Source organism: Cryptomeria japonica, chromosome 8 (genome assembly GCF_030272615.1).
Source record: "Cryptomeria japonica chromosome 8, Sugi_1.0, whole genome shotgun sequence".
Taxonomy (NCBI): Eukaryota; Viridiplantae; Streptophyta; class Pinopsida; order Cupressales; family Cupressaceae; genus Cryptomeria; species Cryptomeria japonica.
Window position 1 is genome coordinate 442,241,959 of NC_081412.1, and position 5,905 is coordinate 442,247,863.

At 34.6% G+C, this 5,905-nt stretch overlaps 1 pseudogene; it reads right to left on the reverse strand.

Annotated features, from left to right (window-relative positions):
• Positions 1-5,218: 5,218 nt before the first annotated feature.
• On the reverse strand, positions 5,219-5,307 carry LOC131053344 (small nucleolar RNA Z102/R77; annotated as a pseudogene).
• Positions 5,308-5,905: the final 598 nt, after the last annotated feature.

The window sequence follows — 5,905 nt, forward strand, 5'->3', positions numbered from 1 at the left end:
CACACACATCCTCAAAATCAAAAACCTCCTCAATTGCATTTTTGGACAAGAGCACAAATAATTTTCCCTATAGATCACAAATAGCCCTGAGGTCTGAATTGTAGTGTTCAACCAAAAGATTGACTAGGTCCACATTTACGAAAATATTTGGGACAACTCTCTTTCCTAGATTCATCCTCCATGGATTGCAAATGTGTTCATGTCTAGTTCTTCTACATTAATGGAAGAGGAACAATTTGAACCCTCTGATATCAGTCCATATATCTCCTACATTATGGTACTTGTCTTCAAATTTGTTAATACTAGGGTTAAATTGAATGACTCTCCTATCCCTATCCCCTGAACCAGTTAATTAGTCAATTAGGTCTTGATTTAACTTCCTCTCTTCGACCTTTTCTTTCAATTCAACTACCTCTGGTTGCTTTGGAGGTTTCTCCTTTTGTGTCTTCTTCTTTTTTCCTTTAGTTTTACTAGTTTCCCCTTTTCTTCATTTTCCCTTTGATGTTATAGGACTCCATTTTATGAATGAGATAGAACAATTCAAAAATGAATTTCACAAAGTCAATAAAAAGGCCTCAATTGCTTACTTGTTACTGCCCGAATTCTCTATCATCATCCCGCACTAAGATGTCTGCAATTATTCTTCTCAGAGAACTTCGACTATGTAGCATTAATGTCACCTTCAACACCTAAGGCTCAATAAATTTTGAATTTTGAATAATCTGGTCGATGTGACAAGTTCCTTTTATTGACATAAGTGATGTATTACCTATGGGGGATATCAATCGAACACTTCATTTGATTCGGCTTGACAACCATTAGTATTACCGATTCATTTATTACCCTTTCACCTTATTGTGTTTTTCTCATTAGACAAACTCTCCATGATCTTTCTTATCTCCTGAATTCCCTTTCGCTATGTCATCGTTGGGAGTCACAATGATTAAACATCATTGACAGGATCATTGATGTCGGGGTTACAAAGGAATTTTCTGGTCGATGGTCATTTTCCTACCAATATTGTCCTGGGCATATAGTTGTTATTTTTATCTTATCGGTGTGACTCTTGAAATTGGGTTTTTTGTAAGGGTTGCATCTCAATATTATCTAGTCTTGTTGATCATCAGATTTTTCCTTAGGATTTATATCGGAGTGAGTCAACCCGATATGTCTTTCATGTAGTTCCATTAGGATAACTCTCTATATCTGACTAACTTCTGGAATGCCACTCTAACTTCATAACTCCCACTGATGTTGAATTCAATGGTTTGATTCTTCCCGATAGTCCGCCACCTATTGTTGTGTATCAGTTTGACTGCTCCATATTCATTCCGACGAGGGTTATCATACTGGAAAAATCTATTTATCTATTTATCCATGTGCCTCTTTCTGATGACAATGCAGGTCCTCTTTTTCATGATAGGATATTTTATCAGAGTAACATGATGGTATCTTGCCGAAAAGTGCCTATAATGCTAGTTCTAAGAGTAGTAATTTGATTGGTATGACTTAGCATGATCTTGTCGATTTACCTATTTTTTTAGGTTTTTGCTAAAACAAGATGTTGGGCCTATTCATTAGACAAGCTGCTTATATTTTGACAACTCTAAATGGATATAAGAAACACCACTTACATCTATGGGGACTAAATTTCATGGTCACGGAGATCTTAAGCCTATGTAACAATCTTTACATAGGGAGATCACTTCATTTTTTATTATATGTTGGCAGTCCTCTCATGGCTATATGTTGATCTCTACCCTTGTGGGAGCCCATTTACCCCACATATAACACATTTTATATTCATCTTTCATTAATGAACTTGTAACAATAGTAACCTCATCTGATGATCAAATAAACCATTTTTCTCAAACCAGTACTATAAACTCAAGAGTAATTACCAGCAATGTAAAGTGTGCTTCTCAAGGTTGATGCAATATAAATATCTTATTCATGATAAGGGCTAGGAAAAATGACTACTTGAAAGTCCTAAGGAGAACTATTACTTCCACCAAAATTAATAGTTCCAAAAGATCCAAATCATATTTATCCCCTTACTCCATTCAACTATCATAGTTGAAAAAATAAATGGAGATTCACTTGAAACACTAGGGATTAGATAGAGTTACCATGGGTATGGAAGGTGAGCCTATATGGATTGTTGAGAAGAGAAAATGGTGTAATAGGTGTGATGAGGGTTTTGGAACATTATGAATGTCTCTCTCCATATCTTCTCTTTCATGTTGAGTCTTGTACAACACCCAATGAGATCTGGACTACATTAGAGTCTCTATTTGGAAAGCAAGATGCATTGAGGGATTTTTAATTAGATAATGAGCTTATTAGATTTAATCCTAATAATTTTGATAGAATATAGGAATTATTCACCAAATTCAATTCTATCAGATTATAGTTGAAACAATGCAAAATTGAGAAGAGGACTCTCTGTTGATTCCCTCTATCCTTGCCAAGTTGATAGGAAACACACACATATTCCATTCTTAGTAGGTAAACTTCAAATGAATGTAAAATAGATCTCAAAACAATGACTCATTGTATCCTCTTCTTTCTATTATAGTCTCAATTAAAAGTGACTACTTTCAACAATGTTTTGGCATCTCCATTTTCAAATTTATTTATTTTTCTTAGAATTAGAAACTAAATTAATACTAGAATGCATAATATTATAGATGGATCAATATCATGCATATGATGAAAGAGTAGTTAATGAGAGGATCTTGGACAAATATCCATGTCCATGTAATGATTATGTTGGTGGAAAGGTGAAAAAAAGATATGTGATTTATTGACATATGATAAGATGTGGGCATAGTGGTATAAGCCCTTGGGATTACAATTATTATGAAGATGTGATAGGATTGCAGATTGTAAGAGATGAAGAAGTAGCAAAAATAGACAAAGTGGCAAAAAATATAGATGAAGTGAAACCAAACATAGATGAAGAGGTAGAAATGTTTGACAAAGGGTTTGAAGTTGATAGAACGTTGAATGAGGGTCTAAGAGATGATTGAGCCAAGTCAATGGAGGATGCTTTAAAGCCTATTTATGCTAATTGTAAGTTAAGTCATTTGACAACAATCCTTCAAATTATTAACTTGCAAATGGTGAATGGTTGGACAAATGAGAGTGTAGATAAGTTATTAGCATTATTAAGTTCATTGTTACCAGCTGAATCTACATTACCAACAAAACAAAGTCGATGTAAATAGAAAATAAGTAAGCTCGGCTTGGGGTATGAAAACATCCATACATGTGTGAATGGTTGTGTATTATTTCACAAAAATCGTGCAAGTGACACTGAATGTTCGAAATGTCATGAAGCGAGGTATAGACAAGGGTTGAAATCAGTTGTGGTTCCTAGAAAAGTTCTTCGCCACTTCCTCATAGTCCCACGAATACTTTGAATGTATAGGTGCAAAGACATTGTTGAACTTATGCAGTGGCATGCCAAAAATAAGAGCACTGATGGAAAATAACAGCATGTTCCTGATTCAAAGACGTGGATGAAATTTAATAATAGATGGCCTGATTTTTCTCAAGAACCTCATAATATAAGGTTGGGTTTGGCTCTAGATGGGGTGAACTCATTCTCAGATCAAAGTACTAAATGGTCAACTTGGCTAGTGTTTCTAATAAACTATAACTTGCCTCCATGGTTAGCAACTAAACGATTTTTCTTAATCGTATCATTGATTATACCAGAAAAGAAAAGTGTGACTTCAGAAATAATAGATGCTTATCTAGAGCCATTGTATGCTGAGATAATGGAATTATGGAAAGGAATTGAAGCAATACAATCTTTAAGGGATGGTCATTCAACCAAATTCATTTTAAGAGTTTCCTTATTGTTTACAATTCATGATCTTCCTATGTATGGAACATTATCTAGTCTCTCTGTTCATGGATACCATGGATGTCCTACTTCCAACTTTAAGGATTTTGTGAGGCACTCAAGAAGTTTGCATAAGTGTATTTATTATGGACATCATGCTTATTAAAATGGATCATCCATATCATCAGCAAAAAACACATTTCAATGGTCAAGAAGAGAATCGTGAAGCGTCATTGCTAATAAAAGGTGATTACATTATTGAGTATGTATAGAAAAGAATGTCATTTATTGAAAATGATGGGATTGTGGGTAGTAGATATGATCCATGTAATGAAAGCAGTGTAAAATAGTTGTGCATATTGTATAAGCTGTCATACTTTAAGGATATACCCATTAGGCATATTATTGACTTTATGCATACCAAGAAAAATATAGCCTATGCTGATAAACCTAGAGGATCCGGTTAATACTGAGAGGGGGGTGAATCAGTATTAACAAAAACTAAAACTTTCAACACCAAAATAAACTTATCTCAGATCTGAAAACATTCAACACTTAAACCAAATCTTCATAACAGATTTCCTTATCAGATCCAGATAATCATTTCTTCTTATGCAAACTTATTAATCAGATCAGCCATTAATTCAATATTAGATCAAAAAACATAGTTACGAACTAATTAACTGATCAGAATGCTTCATCAATCATATAATCATCAATATCGATAACCACTTTAAGATTTCTGATAAACAAACATAAACTTTCTTTACTGGTTATCAGAAATAAAACATGAACATCACAAGAAAATCATACCACATATGAACACCATGTTTTTCACGTGGAAACCCAAATAGGGAAAAACCACAGTAGAAATTGGTACCCATAAATATTTTGCACTCTTTCGGAATGCGCCCTGTTAGGAGCCAAGCCCGGTTAGAAGCTTACAATGATGCCCTATTAGGAGCAGACCCTATAAGGAGTCACCCGGTTAAGGGATTTACCTTAGCCTGGTAGAAGCTTTGATCTATTAGGATCAACCTCGCAAGAGGATTTAGAACTCAAATATTGAGTCACCCTGTTAGGGGATTTTACAATGTGAGGCATGTTAGGACCTACCCGGTTAAGGGATTTTAGCTGTTGTAATTGTTAGAGAATAACAGTGAATGATCTGTGTATAGAACTCTACTGCTTGTTTGATCAGATCAACTTAAGTTTTAAGTCTGCATCTCTCTAGCAGATCTTCTCACACACATTGGTTCGGCTTCTCACACTTCTCAAAATCACCGACACTCCAAAACATCAACCTTGCCAACATAGATAACTTTTACAGCTAGGTCGGAATCAAAACCCTAAGACTTACTACATAGATCATCACAGATATTTACAACTCATTATAGATCATCATAGGGATCATTACAATCAATTAAAAATCAATATCGATCATTGAATGATCATAAATCGTCACAACAAGTCGATTTGGTACAAAGTCAAACCGTTAGCACATTCTGCTAAGATGTGACAAAACATCTTTCAAAATCATCACGTAGTTTGTGTCACATCATCACCAACACGTGAACTTGATGTAGATTACCGCCAAACCAAAAATCATTACCGGTTAAGAGAATTTTTTACCAGTCCTTAAACCCTTCTTAAACCCTAGCAAAACTTCATCAAAAATTCAAAACATGCCTTCCAATAAACATCATTGGATGCGGTTTTGGTTACATACTCAAATCCATCATAAAATCTTATGTATCAAACCACAAGTCACCAAACATCTCCAATCATCCGATTCCATCAAAACTTATATGCTTTACCAATTAAGGTTCTAATTCGTAGTCTTACTGGTAAACTTTATCAAACTGTCAAACTCTTACTCTGGTAAACTAAATCACTTAGCCAACAAGTCAATCACCAAAAACCAACTGTAAACATTATTAAACATCAGCTGAAGTTGGTTGCCATCAATGACAATATAAACAATTGATCATGTCATCTTCTTCTACTGGTAAAGTCATCCACCATCATCTCATCTTCATCAGTTATGCCAAA